A 24,930-nucleotide genomic window follows, 5' to 3' on the forward strand; every position below is an offset into this window, starting at 1 on the left:
CCCTAAAATTCATATCAAACAAGTTTTTTGGGTAGAAGAGTCATATATACTTGTATAAAAATCTAAATTGAATGAAATTGATTTCATTGAATGACACAATTGAATGGCGCAATTGAATTTGGCATATTGTAGGATTATTAAATCAACTATGATGGCTTTTAGTGTGTGCATAATTTTTTACCTTTCATTGAAAGGTAAATCAAGGGTAAAAAAGGAATAAATTATATGCTTATATATATACTTCTCTTATCAAAATTTTCTCTTAATGTATGATCAATTATATGAGGGACTCACATAGTTTTTGTTGGATTTTCATGAACCAAACAATGCCAATAATTGGTTAACCTATGTCATCCACTCTTCTTAAAACTTACCATTTGTGTCCTATGTGGTGGTTAGTGGAGGTTACCACATCTTTAATCAAACACTCATCCTAAAATGGGAATGATTAGACTAATCAATAGGGAAGAGGATTTTGTATTTTTTCATCATGCACATAATTTTCATCCATTAGTCTAGCCTTTGTATAATGAAGCATGTGGAAGGAGAAATTTGTTGATGCAAATAGTTAGAGTAGTCATGATGAAAAAAATAGAATCCAAAATCTATGCACAAATATATAGATGTTTCATGCTATTCAATTATACTTCAAAAAAACCATGAAGGAACCACCAAATGGGGCATAAAGGAACCTTTGGACTTAAAGAAAAATCATCTTCCAAGGTGAAATCGAAGAGCGTGTTATCACGTTACTTTGTAACAATATATAACTCATCAATATATGGATATGTCACTAAGATTTGTGTGAACAAATTCAAAATCATGAGTGAGTGAGTAATCTCAACCTATTTGTTTAGAAAAAAAATATTGGTATTTGGATAAAAAAATGAACATGCATCAAATGCACTTATCAACTTTTTCCCACCAGTAGTGGCATGAACCTTGGATTCTAGAGGAAACAAAAATAGCGTGGACTACTGATGGTGGTGACCAACACAAATTATCATAAAAATATTATGCTATAACATATAAAAAAAATAGGAAATGAAAACAATGTTAATAGTGGTTTTCCCTAACTAGAGTATACTAGGCTCATGAACACATATGATTGCACAAATATTAATTAAAAATAGCATAGATATAACAACAATGATAATTTCATAAGAAAACATATGTGCTGTTAGTGTCAATCTTTGCATCCTTCCACCAATGATCAAACATGCTCTTACAGAGTGGTATTAGGGTGTCAAAGTCAAATTTTGTCATTTCAGTGAGTCTTCAAGTAAAATTTGGTCGCTAGGTATTAGGTCTAGGATTGTTTTCACTCCTTCCTAAGTTTTCCAAGTATTGGTCTATTTCACCATTCCGCTAAGTGTACCATCATTCAAAGAGTTTTCATCATTATTTCAAGCTCCAATGGGTCATTTTACACCTTGTTTGTGCTTCAATTGTGCTTAAGTAAGGCTCATTTCCCTCTCCTAGGGTTTTAAAGGTAACTTTTCTTAGATGGTCAAATCATCAACAAAACTTGTATCCTGATTCTCATACACCTTCCCCTATCCTTTCTTAAACACTTCCCATCAATGATATCCCTCAAATTCATCATTTTCCCACAAACCCTAGCCTATTACTACAATTTGACACTTTTCTAGGTTAGGCCTGTATTTTGCCCTTTTGGACCCCTTCCATTCACTCAATCCTTGAAATTCCACTTTCCCCTGCTTCCTAACATTCCTCCCTACTTCCCAAAATTTTCTCAAGAATTTATAAGCCCCTCATCCCCTTGATTTCCCTTTATTTCTACAAATCCCATATTCCACACATCGGGATAGGTTTTATTAAAATGATGTTTTTGAGCAAGAAACGATGAATTTGACAAATGTGAGAGAGGTTTTTGTCCATCATAGACTCAAGAAGAAAAAATTCCTTCATTTTTTACACAGGTCTCATGGTTTGGGAGCAATGTCCAAAACATCATTTGCCTTAGGAGAGTTGATGCACTTCTGGAGTGACCTTGGTAAAATCAAATTTTCTCCTATATGGAATGTTTAAATGATTTTTTTGATGCTTCAAATGATCATTAGACACAAAGATATTTCCAATGGACTATCATGAGCTCAATTTGGAGTTGAGGAAGACCTCCAAAAGTTGACTGCCACAACACTCTGTATTTTGACAGCCTCATTTTGCACATTTTGACTAGTCTTGGGAGATTGAGATTTGGACAAGGCAAATGAGCTCCAAATTGAAAAATTCAAGATGTTCTGGAAGGCAGGCAGGAAAATATTTCCAAAGAATATCCCATGCATAATTTGGACATCGGGAAGGTAGTCAAAAGTTGTCCTGAAGTGGCGCAACGTGTTAAGGAGGCTTTTTCTAGGGGCACCCAATGGATGAATGGCTTGAATTTTTGGACTAAGAGTGATTAGTACATGCACCCTATGGATTTTCTAAGTTTTTGGGGCAAAACTGGTCCACCAAAAGGTCAAAAAACACTGTAAAAATGACCTTTCTACCATTTTTTGGACATAGAGAAGCAGTCTTGGGAGAATCAAGTTTTGAGAGGTCAAATGAGATTCAAATGTAGACACCAGGTGTTTTGGAAATTAGACATGAATACCTTTCCAATGAGCTATCATGAGCTCAATTTGGATGTAGGAAAGGCCTCCAAAGGGGACGTGAAAGTGGCGCTGGGCGTTGGGCCAGTGGCGCTACGCGTAGGGCAGATTTGCACACGATGGCTATTTTTTCCATTTTTTGACTATGCTCATGGATTCTCTCTCATGGAGGATGTTTTACCTTTGTAAACGATGACTTGGCATGTAAATATAATGGATAACTAGTAGTAGAGGGTATATTCATTGCTTTAGAAGTCAGTTTGAGCTCAAATGAATCAGTTTTTCACTTTTAGAGGCAAGTTGTTGAGATGTCTATATTCATGTTTCTTGTTTAGTGTTGGTTAGATTAGCTCCTTATCTTAGAGATTTGACCCTGGAGGATGGGAGGAGGTTTAATTCATGTCTATATCTTCTTCTTCTTTCTCATTGTAAAGGGTTTGACTCAGCTGATGCTTAGACCTTGATTGTACATCATTTTGTAGCAGTTTAGCATGAGATTAATAAGAATTGCAACTATTTTTATGGGATCCGTGTGGTATGGAGTTTTAGTACAGTTTATTCTTTTGTGATCATATGTTAATGTGTCTTGTATACTTCGCTAATCATTTCATTGCTTCTAACTGAATTCTTTCAAGTTGATAAGCATAATTCATTACATCAGTGCTCTGCTTTGGGAAAACATTCACCATTTCATGTTTTCTACAGTATAAGAAGGATTCATGGTTTTCACATGCTCTTATTAGCTTCTCACTAGTCTTAAATATCTCATCCCATCAAGCCCTTGAGTGCTAAACCTTATGCCTACCTTGCCCCATTGAACACCCTGCAATTCTGACCTAATTCCCTAGACCTAAACTGGCCAGCTCCTCCTGATCCGGCAAAACCTCTTCAAAATCCAATCAAAATTTCGTGCTACTATACCTAGCCTAATACCCTTTACCTCATCCAGTCATCTTGGTTGAGATCCTTATGGAGAGAGCCCTCTCTCGGCCTAGTAGGGCTAGCTACTTGGCTAAGCGTGGTTTGTGGTTACCCTAGCATTGCCTTCCTTCAATCTGAGGTTCAATCCAGGTGATAACATGTGCTAAGCCAAAAAAAATACCAAAACACTACCTTAATTCACACACATAATAAAGCAACCCAATACATAAGAGATTAATATAATTGGCCATATATAAGCCAATAAAGATATTATTGTCATCTAGCTATATTACATAATACAAGAGTTTTGACCTGATTGCCTTTTCATTCACAATTGTGATCGATTTTTACCTCATTATTGACACAGTAGTGCACTATTTGGGTCCATAGCTTGGCCTAAAACTATAGGCAAGTAAAATTGATCATGACATGATAATATGTATAGGATTATCATGGTCACTATTTACATTAAAAATGCTTGAAATAATACATAATCTAAAGGTGGAAAAGAATTTTAACCTAAGCACTAATCTTGTCTCAACACAACTAACTTTCACTCACTCCATAACTCAAACACATTAGCCTTTTATTCCTTCAACTCATCACATTAGTTTTTAGCAAGGAATTTTTCAACGTAAATTTTAAGATGGCACTGCAAATTAGCATTTTTGTATTTTAAAAATGAGGACTTGTCTTAGGATGCTTTAACCTAATAATCAAACAGTTTAAATTGGTGAACTATTCCTTTCCAAACCGATTCCATTTTTTCAACGATCCATGCAAAATATCAACAAAATCAAGTGGGTTAGCTTATTTCTCCACACATATGATCTTAGTTCGAATTTCCTTTCATTATATTTGTATTTATTCCTTAAATTTTGCATACAAACCTTGACTAATTTCTTTTATTCATTTTTGGAAAGGCCTTTTAGTGTAATGATAGTAGTATGTGTTTTTTCCTAAGTGAATGTTTTGGACCACAACAGACTTCATTTAATGCCTCATAATGGATCCAAAATATTTGAAACCCCAATTCTCCACACTGGAAACCATTATAAAAATTGACCCTAGTTGTTGATTCCTCCAATTTTTCCACTCTAAAATCATTTGTAAAGATGAAACCTAATATAATGATCTAATATGGACTATAATTTCCCATTTGGGAGGATTTGTGTCCCCTAAATATTTTTCTAATTGATGTGAGGAATTTCATCCTCTACCTTCTCTATAGAGTACCATTTTTCTTTTCTTGGAAGTTGTCCTTTCAACAAAATTTAATAAAAGCCATGTTGCCCCTATACTATAACTATAATGGAAAATTGTGTCTTCTTCAACTCTCCCTAGGCATCTAGTGTTAAGTCCTTTATGGAAGGTAGGACCTACCCCTCCTCTTGATCCAACATGGAAGGCTCATGGAGTTTAATAATTTCCACATTAACCACATATCAAATGTGCCTATATGGGGGTAGAGTAAATATTTAATCATTACCTCCCACCTTTTCAAATATCCCAAAAGGGCCATATTGCAAAGCCTCAATATTCTTGCTAGGACCTATTGAAGCCTCAAAATTCATTGCAAGAACATTAGGGGAGACCACCTATTTTGGAATTTCAAGCAACTCCTTTTTCATTTAGAATGGTGGTTCCGGTTTAACTAGGTCCAATTACATTAGCTCAATCTCCAATGGCTTAAAATATGATTTTCATCCACCAATGGAGAAGAGACATCAGATCAACCCTCTTGCTGATCAGGCAAGAAAGTGACCCTTAAGCTGATATGGGGCTCAACCAAGCCAGAAATAAACTTTGCCTCTTTAGGAATTGGACTTTTAGGAATGTATAATTAATCTGAATGCAAAATTATTCTAAAATTCAAGAAAAAAGAACTAAATCCTAATCCTATATATATATATATATATATATAACCCAATCGAGAGCAAGATATTTAAATGTATGGCTTATAATGAATATGAAGTTAACAAAGTAGTTCAATTAACTAACATTTTGAATACCAAAACACATTCTATTTAGTGACCTCTTAACTGAAACAATCAACCAACAACACTTAGGAAGTAGTTTACAAAATGACATTGATTGTCAAATCAGTAATTCGAATAATTAAACAATAATATGAGGAAATAGTTCACAACATATCATTTTTTTTTATACTGTGGAATCGGAAAGAGGGGAAGCCTCACAACTCGAGTTACATGGGGTCGATTCTAACCGCTACCTCTATAACCACTGGGAGCTGCGCCCGCCCCTCTCCACAACGTCGGGTTAGTCCGAGGGAATTAAACCTGTGACCTTTAGTACGAAGCCCGCCTTTCTAACGAACTTCACTGCAGTGTGATTACCAACTCACCTACCCCCATGGGGCTCGTTCACAACATATCATTATTTGTTAAATCAATATTCAAATAAAAATATTTACTCAGAAATAAGAATTCAAACCATAAGTCTGTTGAGCCGTAAAAAGGGTCTTTTTCACCTCTAATTACCTCACATTAACTTGTCAATCTAGGAACGATTTGCTATCTCAAAGAGTGTACTCAGTCTGAGGCGGTCATTTGTCAGAGTAATGCTAGTAGTATAGCTCAAGAAAATACAAGAGTAAACGGATGCTTGAAACAAGATCTACTTTCATCAAAGTACTTTAAAAACTAAATCATGCACTCGAAAAACTAAGCAATGTATCAGTCAAGGGTCCAGTAACAATAACTCATCCCTTTGTAAACTGATGTGACTAAAGGTAATCAAGGAACAGATCATCAATCTAGGGACTAGACAACAAATGTAAACGTCCACTATAGTTTCAAATCATTCTGCACACCAAAGCAACAATAACGCAAATAACAGAAAATGGAACAACAACTAAGAAAATGTAACAGTAGCTAAGTCTAATGAACAACAACACCTTAACCTACAGGAACAAGTGCAGCAATCGTATCCTACAGAAACCAGATGGCAATTGTTACTTAAAGGATAAATCGGACAACACACCAAAATAGAACGGCACTGATTAGTAATAAAATATAGAACAACGCTTTAGAACCAAATGTAGATGCACAATAGACTTAACACATGACACACCTTAGTATTGAGATAGACAATAATTTGATCTCGGTAATACAGATATCAATCTTAGTTATAAGGATAATGATCGTAATTCGTAATGGAACAACAATATCAGTTGAATCAACAATTGCAATTAAATGTAATCTTTAGATGAATCCAGTAATACCAATTGATAAATGTTACAACATAGTTACTCTGTAATGGAACAGAAATAGCATTCTGTAATGAACAGTGAGGTTACATTAATGACTTAAAGGAACAACAATACATTATAAAGTCAGAATGAACGATACGACCTTCCTGTTGTAGAGAACGATATTGTAAATATAACAGAGCTGTGATATAAAATAACAAAACCCACCAGATTACCGATCAAAGCTGATAACGAAAACCACACACGAACTAAAGATAATGATACAGGAGCAATTGTTCCACCAGGGCCAGGCCCTTAGCCTTTAGGGACACACCGCTTGAGATTATTCCAGGATCACAAATGGAACAACAACTAGATTTAGATTAAAGCATTAAAATAGAGTTACAGTGGATCACTTCTCAACAAAAGTCGATGATCAAAGTTTCAAATATAGAGCAAAGTTACATAAAAATTAACAGTCTCCCCCGGGCTAGAAGTGTTGCCCCTACTTATAACAGCTAAAGCGGAGATATCAAGGATGCGAAAATAGTTAAAGCAGCGATCCCTCAGGATCAAAGGATCTTGAGGGATTCGCCAAGCTGTTAATCCTTAGTTATCCGGTCTTTTTCTTGCGCTGAGTCGATATCTCCTTTTCCTTTCCTTGGTTGAGATGTTTTAATTTAGATCGTCTTGTTTGCATATGGTTCCCTGCCAAAGGGACGACGGTTAGTTTGGCCCTGTCTTTTTCTTTGGAGCGGCAAGCTTTAGTTTTTCCCTTTTCCTGCATAAGAAATGGAAATTATTAGTGTTTTCATGTTGCATATAAATCTTATAGATTTGTCATGATTTCCCATTATCTACCTAGTTCACGATGCAAATATGTTACAAATTTTAAAGAAAAGATGACAAAATAATCAATAAAAACATACCTTTTTCAGTACTCCACACACCCCCCTTCTTACCCTTTTTCATGCCCTCATGAAAACATTGTAGTTGACATGTAAGGCAGTGAGAGAGTAGGCTGGAGATGGGATCTCATGTGGTGGTCTACAGCCATGATGCCTAACTAGGTGTTCAAAAAGATGGTCTGTCTGACCCTTAGGCATTTCATACAGGGCTTGGTATCCAGGTGCAGGGTGCCAAATAATCGAACTCTGAAACCTATATCCTAACCAAGATGGCCCTGCCCTCAAGATAATTTCGCCATAGAGGTTCAAGCAATCAACAACTAACTTAAAGTTCTCATAATTAAATGGTTCCATGAGTTGGATGTTCGGATTAGAGGTCCGATATCGACATTTAGCAACTGCAATGGCAAGGTCCTTAATGGTAAAGAAGTATTCTATCCCTTGCCAATTGATTGTTGTATAAATGAGTCCTAACGCATCAATCACACCCGGAGTCCTCATGAGGCTCCTGTGTTTGTTCCATAACTATAATGAATCTCTAGGCTCAGCTCTTACCCATAAGTCTAATCTGTTCTCTTGTCTTTGGAAGGCATTATAGGCTTTAAGCCATTTGATTTGATTAACTCCAAACAAAATAAATGCCTACAGTTGGATATCCCCAACGAAAGGGCCAGGGTTCTGCTCTGTGTCCTGATCTAGTACGAGGTTATACAGAGAGAATTCAAACAGTAGTCTTTGAACCTTTACTCCATAGTGCTTACAACAATTTATAAAATCATCAATGGTATTAATTTGCATAGGGGCTCCTGCTTTGACGGCCTTAATTTTCAATTGAAAATATCGTTCCATTAAAAACAAGGCATGATTCTTGGCAGGTGCTCTACAGGCTAGGATGTCAGTGTACAAAGAGCATAAGGCATCCATATGTCTGATAACTACATCTAATCTATGAGTTACCTTTGCGACTTTTTCTTGTTCTTTTTGCCATCCTTCAAAGGCCTGGCTTTCGGATAAATTGGCATTCCTTAGCTGTTGTTGTAACTCTTCATAACTTTCTCGAAAAACCATTTGTTCTGTGAGTTTTTCTATTGCTTGTTGAGCTTGCATCAAACCCTCTCATAGGGTTACTGTCCTCGGATCGTTGTCCCATGTAGTGGTGGCCAGTGGAAGATTTACTTGAATCTTCTTATTGTGTCGCCTCGTGTTTATAATCTACATTCCTTCAGAGGACTATGCCTCTGTCTGAACTTCCTTGTCACAGGCCGATATATCGTTTGTTTGCACCTCAACATGGGCAATAGTGGAATGTTGTTCCTTTTTCTTTTGAACAGCAGCCTGTACTTCAACAGGGTTTTGAACGGCAAACTGTTCTTGAATAGTGGTTTGAACAACAAACTGTTCTTCGACCGGGTTTTGAACAGCAAGCTGAACATGGGTCCTCTGAACCTTTTTCTTGGGGGTCTTACCGGAGTGGTTGCGTGTCTTACCCCTAAAGTCCTTTTTGCTCTCTTTCTCATTTTCAAAACCCTGATTTGTTGTCGAAGTCGAGCTATCACATTCAGTAATCTTTGCTGTTCTTTTCGTAATTGTTTAATTTCTTCTGTTTCCTTAGAATGAACAACTGTCTATTTACTCGGGCCTAGACTATTATCTTGACCAATTCCCTGGTTTTCTTCTTGGGGTGCTCCTTCGCTATTTTGTTCAGGTTGCTCAGGAGTAGAAACCCTAGCTGGCTCTGTTACTTCTTGGGTAACTTCCTTGTCGAACCCTTCTTCTTCATGCAATTCTTTCGGTGTAGTCTGGCTGGAAGTGGATTGTTCCCCTTCTATATCTTCATCATTTTCATCTCTTGTCATACTTACATCATGAACAGAATGATTCTCTTCGTTTTCTTCCTCGTCGCGCAATTCTTCAGGTGCATTTTTGTCTTGAGCAGAATGCTGTTTTGGCTCTTCCTCAATCTGGAGGCCTAGCGGGCTGAGAGGTTGGCCATATTCGCCCATATTGGCCAGAATTTGGGCCAATTCATCCTCTTGCAATGGATTTTTTAATGAACTCTCTTCGCGTTGTTCTGTCTCCGCCTCCAACTGCTCAGGTTGTTCAGTCTCTTCCTCTGTTTCTCCTTCCTCATTTCCTCCCACTTCTTTCTTATTCTCTTCTCCTTCCAATTACGGAGGTTGCTTATCCCCTGAGTTGCCTATCTCCACAGGCTGGCTGGTATTCCCTTAGGGATTTTCCAACCTCCCTCTAATCCATGCCAATCTAACTGATTTTCTCCGTTTGGATGGTTTATTCGGTGTACTGGCAGTATGTTTGCGTTTTGGGGCTAGAGGAGTAGGTGCCCCATCTATCGTAGAAATTAGTTCTTCCTAGCTACTCTGTTGTTGAGCAAGACTGTGGCTAACTATAAACTGTATCATTCCATGGTGACTTACTACCGATTCTACATGTAGTGACTTTTTCATGCTTCGAGAAACATCATGAAGTAATGAATTTAAAAATGCAGGTAGGTTCACAGAGAATTTCTCTTTTAATACAGCTAAGAGTTTAAGGTGTCATGGTCTTACCACATCTTTCCTGCCTTCATAGGTGATGTAGCTCTTGATGATCCTCTCCAATTCTACCCATGGCTCTCCTAATGTTGCTGGTAGGACTCCCTTTCCTTTGACTGTCAGGTTCTGGCCTTCATCCTAGAAGATCTTCATGATCTTTTGCAGTCTCTCCTTCTTTAGAGTCCACACAGGTCCAGTGGCTGGCAGTCCCGAGACCTCTGCAATTACATCATCGGTGACTGCTATGTGTTTTCCCCTTATTGTGGAGTGATATTCTTGCAAGTTCTGCAAGAATTCTATTGCCACGGTCTCGTTGGATTCCTGTAAACGATTAAGATAGACTAACCATCCTGCCCTTGCCAGGATTTCCCGTGCAGCATCAGAAACTGTCAATACCTGTGGTTCTCTTTGAATTGACCTTCCTCCCATGCTTTAGCTCACTGTAAAAACGCAGAGACGGCAATGGAACAGCAGGTTGTTCAAACTGTTAGAAACACAGAGAAAATAACAAAATCACAAGGCTCGTTCAAATCTTACTAATTGTTGCAGACTATGATACGTAAATATCTTAGGAACAGCAAGGCATGTAAATTGAAAAACGAGATATCGTTAAGCCTTGCTATTCCCAAGTAAGAGTTTGCCAAATAATAGCCTGACACGTATGTCAGCAAATTATGAAGTCAGCCCCCCCGGAATGTGATAGGCCATCCTTGGCTGTCAAATGAAGGAGCGGCGTGCTGATCTGTCTTGGTACAGGGTCATAAAGGAACAACATATGCCAAGATGCCATGTTTACAAAAGAAATAGGTTACCAAAATCGAGGTGTATAATACGATCACTTAATAAATAAGAAAATGCGGTTACATGATGCGAGGCTAGGAGGATAGGACAGCTAACGTGCACAACTAGTGTAAAGTTATCATTGTCTACTTTTTCCGTCATGATTGGTTATGATGGATTTTCTTGTGTTTAATGGTTCGGGGAAGTGATATGCATAATCTTATTTGACAGATTACAAAGGTATAAGACAAAGAAGGGTATTAATAATTACTATTGGTGTATAAAAAATGTGACTTCAATACCATTAAGAGAGCTCTACTACCGACAGGTGTCCATAACCTTGGCAGATTTGTTTGTTTCACCCATGGAACCATGATCCTTTGTGTATGCCTAGGAAGTGTTGTTGAGTGTCAAAATGGAGATCATTACGCTGGCTTGGTAACCAGTTAAATCATAATGCCATTCACCAGGAAGGAGCAAAGGGTGGGCAGGCCGGCTCGTGATGAGACCTCCTGTTCCAAGGACTCTTTATTTTTCCGATGTGCCTCTTGGACCATATCCCTGGTGTGGTGGCCATAGTGGGAATGCCACTTCAATTTCTTCCTTATGATCATGGTAGGTTGGCTCTTGATGATATCCCCTATCCTGCATTTGACAATTCAAAACATTCTTCTTTTTTCTTTTTTTTATAAAATGCTTTCCTATCTATACACAAAGGGTGGTTTAGCCCTCCTTAAGAGTAGGAATGGTGGAAGAAGTCTTAACATCTCAATAGAAAAATATAAACCCTTTGTTCTTATTCCTTAATAATGATCAAAGAAGATTATGGGAATTTAAAAAGAACCAGCATGATAAAGATGACCAATCATGTCAGTATTAGTAGGGTAATGACAGCAAAAGTGATGAATAATTGTGTCCTTTCTTTGTTCCTCTTTATCAATTCACAGCAATTTCTTGTAAAAGTAGCGATTTTATATAATTTGCTGATTTCAGTATGCTCTAGCTTTGTATCCATTGCATGAGTGTATAGCTGTGCTCCAAAAGACCTGAAACAAGAGGAACAACAGGTATCTTTAGGCATAAGTAAAAGGAATACGAGAATGTTGTCATTTGAAAAAGGAAGGGCAAAGGAATACAAGTGTTGTTCCTTTAAAAAAAGGAACAGCAAAAACTGAAAGTGTCGTTCCTTTGGAAAAAGGAACAACAAAAACCGAACATGCCGTTCCTTTAGAAAAGGAACAGCAGAAACCGAAAGTGTCGTTTCTTTGGAAAAGGAACAGCAGAAACACAAGTGCTAAAAGTGCCATTCCTTTGGAAAAGGAACAGCAAAAAATCAAAAGTGTTGTTCCTTTGGAAAAGGAACAGCAGAAAACTCAAATGTTGTTCCTTTTGGAAAAGAAAAAGCAAAAATCAAAAGTGTTGTTCCTTTGGAAAAGGAACAGCAAAAAACTCAAATGCCATTCCTTTGGAAAAGGAACAGCAAAAATCAAAAGTGTCGTTCCTTTGTAAAAGGAACAACAGAAAACTCAAATGTCGTTCCTTTGGAAAAGGAACAGCCAAAAAACTCAAACGTCGTTCCTTTGGAAAAGGAATAGCAAAAAGGAACGGCTGAAACAAAAGGTGTTGTTCTTTTGAAAAAGCAACAACAAACAAAAATGTTGTCCCTTTGGAAAAGGAACATCAGCAATGACAAAAGTGCACACAAATGCTGTCCCTTCAGAAAAGGAACAGCGAAAATGATAGTGTTGTTTCTTCTGAAAAAGTAACAGCAAAAAAAAAATGAAAATACAAAAATATATTCAGAACAAAGAAATTATGTACGAAGTGTAAAAACAGGTGAATCACTTAATGAAACACAGGTGAGGAAGATTGCTCTTCCTCCTATAAAATTTGCATATCGGAGTCCTCGCGTAGTTGCTGGTAGAAGGATTCCCGAGTAAGTGGTTTGCAGTATAATCAAACTCGGTGGCCATTTACTTTAAAGGTATGTCCAGATCCGTCAATAGTGACTAGAGTAAGGGTGCCATTATCATGTACCTTCTGGATTTCATATGGCCCCAGCCAGCGAGTCTGAAGTTTCCCGGGAAAATCCTGAAACCTGGAATCGTATAAGAGCGCCCAATCTCCTTCGCGGAAGACTTTCTTTTTAATGAGAGCATCATTCCATTTAGCTCATTGCTGTTGGATTAATGCTGTGTGTTTAAGGGCAGAGAGCTTGATTTCATTTAGTTCAATGATCTACTATAATCTGTTGATCTATGCGTCGTTTAGATCTAAGCTGACTTCTTGTGTTGTTCGCAATGTTTGGATTTCGAATTCTATGGGAAAAATGGGTTGCTTTCCAAACACCAATTGATATGGTGAATAGCCGGTAGTGCTTCTCCATGTTGTTCTGTAGGCCCACAAGGCTTTTAGTAGTATTGCAGCCCAATCGTGTCTATATGATGCAATGGTTTTTGTCAAGATTGCTTCTATTATTTTGTTGCTACTTTCTACTTGACGGTTTGCCTGCGGGTGGTATGGAGTAGTAATTTTATGCTGGATATGATAGTTTTTAAGTGTTGTAGCAATCTTGTTACTAGCAAACTGTGGTCCATCGTCTGTAATTATGTCTCTTGGAAGCCCATATCGCACAAATATATGAAACAGGAACTGTATGACAGAATCCTCTATAGCTCTCGGCAATGCTTCTACCTCAATCCATTTGGTGACATATTCTGTTGCCACCAGAATATATGTTTTCTGGTTCGAGGATGGGTTAATTGGACCAACAAAATCAAGTGCCCACCGCTCGAATGGTTCAATAACCAATTGTGGGTTCAGGGGAATTTCATCGGACTGACCAGGGCATCCTGCCATTTGACAACTATCACAAGCTTGAACGAACTTCTTTGCATCTTTGAATATCGTAGGCCAATAATACCCTATTTGCAGCACCTTGTGTCCAGTTCTCTGATGGGCAAAGTGTCCGCCACATGGTCCGTCATGACAAGCTTTCAAAATATAAAAAATTTCATCCTCGCGGACACATCTCCTGATATGCATATTTGCTCTTGTATGGAACAGGTAGCCCCCAATCCAGGAAAATCGAGCACTTCGCTGGACAATCTGTTTTCGTTCATTGGGGGTTAGATGTTTTGGTAATTTACCTACTGCTAAGTAATTTGCAACATCAGCATACCAGGGTGTTTTAACAGTGACAGCAAACAAATTCTCATCTGGAAACTGATCTTCAACTACTGTTGCGTCCACTGGTTTTGTCATTCGCGAGAGAAAGTCAGCTATAGGGTTTTCTTTTCCAAGTCTGTCCCTGATTGTAATATCAAATTCCTGCAATAAAATCAGTCATCTAGTTATTCTACCATTTGTGATTGGTTTATTTGCTAAATATTTTATGGCAGAGTGATTTGTATACAAGATAACAGGATATCCAGTAATGTAATTCCTGAACTTATTGACAACATGTATTACAACTAGAAATTCCTTTTTAGTAACAGTATAATTCAATTCAGCAGGGGATAAGTTCTTGCTAATATAATAAATTGCATATGGTTTTTTATCTTCTTCCTGCCCAAGGACTGCTCCAATAGCTGTATCTGAGGCATCTGATGAAATTTGGAATGGCAGGTCCCAATTTGGTCCTCGAAGGACTAGAGCTGTGGACACAAGCTTCTTCAGATCCTGAAAAGCACGGTCACATTTTTCTGTCCAAAGAAAGTCAAAATTACCTGTCAGTGCATATAGAGGTGTAGCAATATGTGAAAAATGTTCTATAAACCTTCTATAATAACCAGAGAATCCGAGAAAACTGCGTACCTCTGTTTGAGTGGTAGGAGTGGGAATTAGCAAAATTATTTGAATTTTGGCTGGGTCTACTTGTATGCCAGCTGCTGAGATATAATGGCCTAAAATAAGTCCTTCAGTCATCATCATATAGCATTTTTCATGGCTTAAGCAAAGATTGGTGGAAATGTAGTGCTGGAGGACTTTTTCGAGTGTGTCCAATGCTGGATCAAAATCATCTCCGTATGGTGTAAAATCATCCATGTAGACTTCAAGCCCCTCATTTATTAGATCTGAAAAAATGCTGAGGATAGCTCTTTGAAATGTGGCAGGAGCATTGCATAAGCCAAAAGGTAGAACTCTATTGGCAAATGTTCCCCAAGGACAAGTAAAAGTAGTTTTGTCTTGGTCTTCAGGGGCAATCTGAATCTGATTGTATCCACTGAAGCCATCTAAGAAAGAAAAGAATTTCTTTCCTGCTAGAGTGTCTAGTACTTGATCAATGAATGGAAGGGGAAAGTGGTCTTTTTGTGTTGCTTTGTTTAACTCTCTATAGTCTACACAAATCCTCCACTTTCCATTCTTCTTTGGTACCACAACAAGTGGAGAGACCCATTTACTATCGAAGATATGGTAGATGAAGTTAACATCTAAAATTTTTTGAAGTTCAACTTTTACAACGTCTTTTAGATGAGGATAAAGTCTCCTTTGTGGTTGGCGAACAGGTCTCGCATCCTTTTCTATGTAACTGTGGTGTGTACATAACTGGGTATCAATTCCTTTCATATCAGGGTAGTCCCATGCAAATTCTTCTTTATGTTTCCTCAATAATTGGATGAGCTTCTTTTCTTGTTTAGAAGGAAGGTTGGCATTAATGTTTAAAGTCTTTCCTGGCTCAATTTCTACAATTTTTCTATGTGAAACAGAAGTAGTAGGTATTGTTTGATCGTGTGTATCTTTAAGAGGGTCCTCTTCTAATTCATTATCAAATGCTGCTTCTATCATGTGACATTGTATGTGGGATCTGAGTTCATCTTGGCTAATGAAATTATTAATGGCATCATCTTTTGTTTGGTCTTTGAAATCAAGGTCCTCTTGTATGGTTAATGGAGATCTAATATTTTTGGTGAGGTATGATACAGGATGCTTGTTAGTTTTTATTATTGTGACACTTGGCTGCACTGGGGGGTATAAAGCTAGATTCTTAATATTTGTCCCCCTAGTAATGGTCATATTACCTTGTCGATAGCCAATATAAACATCAGCAGTTGCGAGCCAAGGTCTGCCTAAGATCAATGGATGTCCATCAAGTCGGTGTTTGGGGTTTATTATTAGAAAATTGGCTGGATACTCCCAGGAGTCAACAGATACCATAACATCATGTAGTGTGCCCTCTGGCCTAACTGCAAATCAATCGACCAGTTCTAATAAAGTGGAGGTCGGTTCTACTGATGTAATGCCCAGTTTTTGGCAAGTAGTGGTTGTTAAGATGTTAATTGTAGCTCCTAGATCAACTAAGGAATTTGAGAAGGTTTGACCATAGATTTGTACGGTTACTATTGGATTTCCTGGGTCTTCGTATTTAACGGGTGTTTCTTTTCCTGATAATAAGTCAGATAAAGTGCCAACTACTTGGACTTTTGGGTTATTTGTTATTGTCCTCCTTGGTTTCTTTATACATAGTTCTTTGATAGTCTTTGCATATATCGGGATGTCTTGAATGGCTTGGAGGAGCGGGATTTTTATGTACAGGTTTCATAATTCTCCTAGAATGTCAAAATCAGGATATTGTATAGGTCGAGGTATAATTAAGCGTTCTGGGAATGGAGGAGAGGATGTGGTTGCTAGATCATGAATTTGTTGTCTGGTCATGTCCTCTTCTTGTAATGGTTGTTCTACAGGTAACTGATTTTCAACTTGAACTGTTTTATCTCCCTCTGTTTCAATGATACGCCCAGATCTTAATTGAAGGTCATTACACTCCCTTAGATCAGTTCCTATCTCTGGTGTTTCGATTATTTGAATGGACTGGACCGGTCTGTTATTCGGATTGGGGTTGGGTTGGGCTGGGAGTTGCGGCCTTAAATTAGATTGGGGGTTTTGTTGTAGGGCTGGTAGTGTAGGTTGAGGGAGCGTGATGGTTCCTATTGGCTGATTCATCGGTCTTTGCCAATTTTTCTACCAGGTTTGACTCTGTGAAGTAGGAGGGGTCCATTGTGGCAGATAAACATTGTTTTGCCAATATGGTGGGGTATAGGGAAAATTTGGCCAATTGGGTTGGCTTGCTTGATTCGGCCATGGAGATGATGAAGTGAATGATTGCTGTGACCAATTCGGGAAGGGAGGTTGATTTTGCCACATTGTATTATACTGTTGAGCATGATATTGCTAAGGCTAGAAAGAAGAGGCTGGGTTTGAAAACATACCTGTTTGTTGCGGCTGCCATTGACGGCGTTGATTAATTAAATACACCGACTTTGGCTCTTCTTCTGCTTCCTTGTATACTGCTTTCAATCCAGGAAGTGAGGGGCAACTTTCTGTGGAGTGGTCTTTTGTACAAATGACACAAATTTGTACTGCATCTAATGGACACTCCTTATGGCTATGTTTCTTTCTGCATCTGGGACAGAATATTGCCAAATTCTATTCTGCTTTTGCTTGCTTTTGTTTGGCCTGCATAATATCAAGTTGTGTTGTCAGCGTCCCCAATATGTCAGTTTTAAAATTTTCTAATAAATTTCCAATTTCTGCACGGGTTACTCCTTCTACCAAAATTCTATTATCTCTTACAAACCAATCATACTCTGCTGATTTTAGTCTTGTGCTGCCTCTCGAGCTCCTGATACATAAATCAATAATGTCGGAAAAATTTTCCTGATAAATATCTCCTTTCCCCATAATGTTCAACGTTTCAATCCATTGTTCCTTCATTCCCCTAATTAATGCTATTTTTTAATACATTATCAGGTAAGGGTAATGATGCATAAGGAGATCTTTGAAGATTATACTGGAAACGTTCAACATACTCTTCTAATGTTTCATTTGGTTTAGCTACCATCTGAAATATTTCATCTTTTAACTCTCAAGACCTGCAATAGTCTTGATATTTTTTTAGAAAAGACTCTTTAATTTGATCCCAATTATTTATAACACCACCACCTAATCCCATAAACCATCTTGAAGCAGCCCCTTTTAATGTAGAGGGAAATAATTTCAGCTTCTGGGGATCGGTGGTATAGTCATATCCTCTACACAGCACATCAAATTCAAACAGGAATGCATTCGGATCTTCTGATGTAAGGCAATGGAATGTAGGGATATGCTGAAGAGGAATTTCTTTCATAGGTGCATTAGTTGCAGTATCCACAATGGGGTATTGCAGTGTAGAGGTTTGGGTGTTTGGCTGATTCTGGACCATCTGGTCAAATATATGCCAATAGCCTTCTGGGATATCTAGGAGGGTATTCCTAGGTTGTTGAGGGAGAATGGCTCTAATGGGAATGGCCTTGACAACACTTCCTTTATCTGGGATGATGAGAGTGCCTAATGTCTTGGGGGATTCAGGTTCTTGAATTTCTTCAACTTTGTTATAAACAATTTTTGCAGCACTTCCCTTATTTGGGCTGCTTAATGGTTGAATTACCCTAAGAGGAGATGTTGGTTCTTCAGCTTCTCCTTTTTCTCCTCTTCCTTCACAGAGATTGCTAAGGTTCCCTTCCTGTAATGATTTTAGGCTAGAATTTTCAATTTCTTGAAAATCTTGCTCTTCAGTTTGACTATGCACCTCAGCAAAGGCTACAGATGGTGATCCTATGGTCTGAAGGGAACTAGTAGGTTGTCTAGAACTAACTTTTCTAGGTCCTACTGAAGGCTGAGATTCTGCTTTCTTAAGGATTTCATCTATAAAGGTTGATTGGCCAAGGGTCACTAGCCCATTAGCTTTATCAGGCTTGGGTAGAGGTTTGGGATTCTTTTCTGGCTTTTTCTGCTTAGTCAAGCACACAAATCAATTTCTAGGTTCCACCCAAACAAAACAACAACAAATCTGCAGGAAAGTGGGCAGGGGAGCAAGGCCATTACATACTCCACACGCAGGTTCTTTCCATTCATTTTTAAAACTTAGTTCTTTCCTAATAGGTTCTTACACTACTCTGGAAAAGAAATAAATGGCTACACCCCTCCCTGGCAACGATGCCAAAATTTCGAGCCGTAAAAAGGGTCTTTTTCACCTCTAATTACCTCACATTAACTTGTCAATCCAGGAATGATTTGCTATCTCAAAGAGTGTACTCAGTCTGAGGCGGCCATTTGTCAGAGTAATTGTTATAGACATTTTTGGGCACTGCAACCCCAATCATACATGTCCATAAATCAAGGGCTCCTAAGTCCATAAAAGTGTTGTTCCATACCCTAAAAGAACAAGGTCAACTGATTACATCATCTCCCAGAAGTTCTCCATGAAAAACTGTTCAAAACTGGACCATCTCACCTGCTCCATGGTCAAGGTGTGATGCATCCCACCTAATGCACATGGGAGGTGCGATGCATACTGAAAAGCCCTTCTATGGGGTGCGATGGGCGAGAGTGGACAAATGGCAGAGGCATTTTGCGAGGCGGATGATCATGGAATCTTCCAGAAACTTCTCCTGTGACACTCTCCTCTCTGAATTCGCCCAGGGATGAGTAAGAGATCATCAATCTCCAAGTGGAATCAAGAACTATCAGAGATAGGACACTAATCAGAATCCTAGAAGCTGACTCACCCCCTGCAATCATTTATATATGGATCCCTCATCCCAGAGATCTAGGGGGCTGGAATTTTGTATCTTGTAAGGAAGTGTTGTTGGTTTCCTGTTGGAATATCATAGTGTTGGGTGATCTAATCTTTTCATGAGGTGAAAGAAGGGCTTTCATGCTGGAGGATGACGTTGGGTCAGAACAATTGGTTGTAATCCTCTTTGCTTACTCTTGATATTAATAAAGCTATTCAAGTTTTCCTCCACATTCTTGTACGTTTAATGATACATGCATTTGTGTGGTCAATATATATCTGGTCCTATATTGTTTATTATTGTAGATCTCTGTTCTTCAATAGTATTATGCTGCTTTGATTCTGCAGGTGCTCTTTGAAGCTGGGTAGACGAAGGAGAAGCGGCAAGGATCTGTCAGAAGGGAGAGGAATCGAGCAAGGAACCAAGCGCAAGACTGAGGTTGGTGTCCTTCGTTCCACTCTTATCTACTTCTCATAAAGGAAAACGAAAGTAGTTTTAGTTTGTTTGTTTCTAAGATAGCTACCTATCCTAGTGGGACTAGCAGCTCCAAGTGGACACTAGATTTCCCGATAACAAAATGGCGACTCCACTGGGGAGCGAGTAGATTGTTTGTTTGTATATATTTGTTTGTTTTATAAACTTACAGACGGAGCTTGAAGTCAAGCCAGCTAGCCTTCGAACTGCATTTTCTATGAAAGTACAAAGTAGATCAATGCTGCTTCAGTCTATCTCCGGGTTTTGTTTATAAAGCGAACAATCGATTTGCAAACTTTCTAGTTGCCCTAGTGGTGGCTCTAGTAACCTAATTAGATCGGACCCTGTGATTTCTATTTACTGTACATCATTTGCTCGGCCTAAATCCCTAAACTGAGCTGCAAACTGTGACCAAGAGCCAAGTAAAGTCTCGTCCTGGTACCATCGCACCCTCTCTTCAAGGAAACTAGTATGCATCACACCTCCCATGTGCAGTAGGTGGGATGCATCCCTGTTTCCCTGTGTTACAGGTGCGATGATCAGAAAAGGCTAATTTTGCCTCCAGGTTTTGGTTTTTCTTCACTCTTTTCAGCTCTATTCTAGAGTTTTGTTGTCTATGATCAGTATACCACTGTGGAAACCCCCTTCCCTTCCATCATTCCGCCTCCATTGTGCAAAAAACTGTGAATGTTTTTATGTATTTTTTTCCATTTTCAGTTCTCTTTTGCAAGGTAGTAGCATAACCGAACTATCGTCTTTTGATTTGAAAGTGTCGCAAGTGTCATTTTCAGTCAAAGAAAAGAATTCCACTCTTCTAGATGGTCGATTATACCTCTTGTATTTGATTTGAATTAGTAGTTTTTCAAGTGTCAAAATTAGTTTTCAATTCAAAATAGTAAAGTCTCGTCACTATCTTCCTTTCATTTTGAAGATAAATTTGTTAGTACTGTTGCTTTGAAAGATAATTCAAATTTGTACTTAGCATTCTTCTTGTCATTCACACATTAAGAAAGCTAAAAACAAATACATGCATGTGCATTCGCATTTAGACTGCTTGTTGGTTTGATTTAGGACAGTGCATCTAGTGTGTGCTCTCTGCTCTATGCTTCAAGAATATCATCTCTCTTTCTTTAGTAGCTAGGATTTTCATTGCAAAAAGAAGATTAAACGATTGTTTATCATCTTAGATTGCATTTTAGGAATTGTACATCTACATCAGGCAGTGAACCTAAAAGGAAAATTTCTTAAGAAAGATCGACTATAAAATAAATGTAATGAACCGAAAAATGCTTTGGAACCTAACACACAACATCTAGAAGTCTAGGCTAGAGACATATTCCGGTGTTGTAAAGCTTGGTAACTATCGCTTTCACTATTGGTTGGGTGATTCCTCCTCTTTGAGACGACAAGTGCCAGTACGGACTTGTGCTCCCACGTAATGTCAAGTATATATTGGGAGACCACAATAGGCTACATCCTTTATCCATAGGAAGCCATGTCTACCGCCCTATCGATCACAATGCACTGAACATAGCATTCAGGAAGATTGACTGCCGTACTGTAAAAAGTATTCTGCATTTTTGCGATTGGTTTGGTAATCCCTCTGTCTAGATTTCCAGAGTAGTCTCTTTCATTCCTTTTCAGACTCCTTAAAAATCGAAGGCGACTAGAGTCATCTTTTGTTTTTCTCGACTCTTAAAAATTGAAAAAACAAGTTGTGTCAAAGCGTCTAAAATTTATTTTAATCGAAATAATATCACCATTCCCACGTTGGTCTTAGGTTGAGAAAAATGGAGTCCACCAACCAAGGAGTTCCCCTTGGAGGAAATCCTAGTCCTTTCTCCTCTTGGGGAGATGTTGGTGCACCTCACATGGCCACATTGTCGCTTCCAGGATTGACGATTGGCTTGCCCGTATGGCTCTTCTCCACCTCCGTCATTCACAATACCACGATTCCTGAACAATCGAGTCAAAAACTTGATGATACTAAAGTTAGCCCCCAACCTTCTACTTCATCCGATTCTCCCTCTACTCCTTCCTCTTTGCTTGATAAAGCCGATAAGGCCCAAGACCAAGTAACTAAGAAGAAGAAGGAGAAGAAGAAGAAAGAGAAGAAGAAGAAGGAGCTAAAGATGAAAGGGGGAAACCATGCATTGTCTAGCAAAAATCCACACATTGCACCGTCCGGGCCTAAATCGCCATGTGTCATTTGCAAAGGAGACCACTACCACCGAGATTGTCCCTGCATCCCTCGGATCTTAAGGGACTGGTCTCCCCATTTGCACAATCGGTGTCATCAATCTCTGACGATCATGCTGAGATCACACCATCAACTAGTGAAAATGAAGTCACTGGACAAAAAGGAAAATGTAGATTTCCTTGTAGACTGTGTGAAAGCAATCATGCCCTCCATCGTTGTCCCTTCCTGGACAAAGCTAAAAGAGTTCTGGATGACCGTCCTACTTCACTGTTATGGCTTCCTCCTAGATATAAGAAACTCTTGCCAAGTCCATCACTGGTTGAAAATCTGACTGACACACCATTATGTTCAGTCGAAGCATCTGTCGTTGAAGATAAACCCGTCAAACCCATACCAGACGAAAGTCAAAAGGTTGAGGCGGCAGTCGACCCGGTCTTGTCTTTGGAAGGTCTGTCTTCAGATGACACAATCACCGAAGGGAATGAGAACGACACCATCCAAATTCTTTTCATAAACACAGACTCCGATTAACATGGGGATAGTCTACCCGTTCCTTTACTGCAGGAAGGAAGTTCGTCAGAGTCATATCCAGCCGTCTATTCGGTCCCACCTCCAAGCAACCTAGTCGTTCCTTTTGATTGGAATCTACTAGGCAGACCCTGGGTACCGGCCAATGTACCATTCTGAATCATTGTACAAGCTTACAAAATGATCATGGTCGATACCATCATAGATGAAGGGGCTTCTGTGAGTATCCTTTCCTCAATTGCTTGGCAAGCGCTTGGTTCACCATCGCTTCTGCCTGAGATGAGAAATATGACAGGCTTCGACAAAGGAACCAGTCGACGGTTAGGGATCCTTCCCAATGTGCCCATAACGTTGAGAAGGATAACCGTTTACATGAACATAATGGTAGTCCGAGGACCTCTAGATTATAATCTACTCCTTGGACGCGACTATATTTATAGCATGGGATCCATTGTCTCCTCACTCTTTAGAGTAATGTGTTTTCCACATGAAGGAAAAGTAGTCAAGCTCATAGACCAGCTATCGTTTCCCATCTCACACATAGCTAATAGTCAAATGCCATCCCTAAATGGTCTTTTCACGCAAGGAATGTCTCATCAATCTCCAGTTTGTCCACCTGATGAGCACGCGAGTGATTCGGGAGGACGTGACTGAAACCCAAGGGGCATGCACCCTGGTCTGTTTCAGCAGGAAAACCTTGGGTATAGGGTAGGTTTCCGCAGAGGATATATGAATATTCTGACACACCCATCCGTTTAGGAAAATGGGATTAACTGAAATAATATTCCCTCGTCAAAGTTATGTGAGTGGAGGCGACTGCGCCACTCAACTTTGTCTATTTCGGTAGACATTGCCAAGGAAGCATTTTGTCTGCAACGCGAACGGAGAGCTTTCATATGGTAACCTGGGAATTTTTCGCTATACCTGGGGGCATGCAAACCTTTTGGCATGCAAGCAAAGAGCAACCATTTATTTTCTTAGTTTGTAGTTTCTCAACCCTTTAAACTCGTAGGATTGGTCATTCCTACCTTGCATAAAGAAAGGATCTGGGGCAAAGCTTTGTAAGGTGCAAGCTCCATAAAAAATGGCATCTTAGATGAGATATCCTTATTATACGACTGGTATGAACAGTTTTTACGTGGATTTCAAGCTCATTAAAAATTAAACATAAGCAATGAGAAAACGTTCCCCCAGAGTTTAAGCTCATTAAAAAATGAACCAATTTCTGGTAAATGACCATTGTGAATGCATTATCATCAGCTTTTGAGCCCTGGTCATGTTCTCATCATCACCTCCACTCCTTTTTGGCCGATCATTCACGTCCATTTGATTGTTTACCCCTTTTGAGGAACAACTGCGAAGAGTGATCCTATTAGCCATCCTTGTGACACTGCCGTGATTGGAAAATTCCAAACCTTACATGGAATCAACACTACCTGAATTTATCACTCGTTCCTCAAAAAACGAGTCTCCTTTAAGCTCTTTTCAACTGACTCGTAAAATATGAAAATATTACCGAGCGATTTTACCTGAGGGATTATTACAAAAAAAGATCGAGCTCTTGTCATGTTCGGCTTGTTAAAATTATCGAAAATTCATCCCTTTTGTATTATTTTATACTTTTTCAGACTTAAGGGATTATATGATGAAAAAGGATTATTGGAGTTTCCTTTACATCCCTTTTCAGACTCTCTAAAATTGAAAAGGATCGAGTTATATTTGTCATTCAACTCGTTAAAACCGAATAGCGACAAACTTGTCCATACAGATAACAACGAGTTTCACTGTCGCTAGGCTTGTTAAAATATAGCGACGGGTTTTCTCGAAGGGAAAATTATAGAATAAGCATATGTTATCCTCCTCAAGCTTGACAAAAATAAAGAGGTACTGGTCAGCAATGACTGGGGAAAAGTTGGGGAGAAAACTTGAAGAAACTTTATTAGTAGCAAGTCGCTCTTGAACATGACACTTTCACTCTGCATCCGAGTCGGGTTGGGTTGTTCCGTTCACTGGTCATATCACCATTGGTCCATCAAACCATCCACATTTGGGGTTAATGCTACCAATCCATCATGTCAGTGTTTCCGGTATGTTTAAGAGAAGTCGCTTAGAGAATTCACCTGTGTCTCATCCACTGCAATACATTCACGCTCCATTCTTTCATGATCGCCACCCTAAGCCCT

Source organism: Pinus tabuliformis, chromosome X (genome assembly GCF_031772625.1).
Source record: "Pinus tabuliformis cultivar Carrire ecotype Pingquan chromosome X, CPIR1, whole genome shotgun sequence".
Lineage (NCBI taxonomy): Eukaryota > Viridiplantae > Streptophyta > Pinopsida > Pinales > Pinaceae > Pinus > Pinus tabuliformis.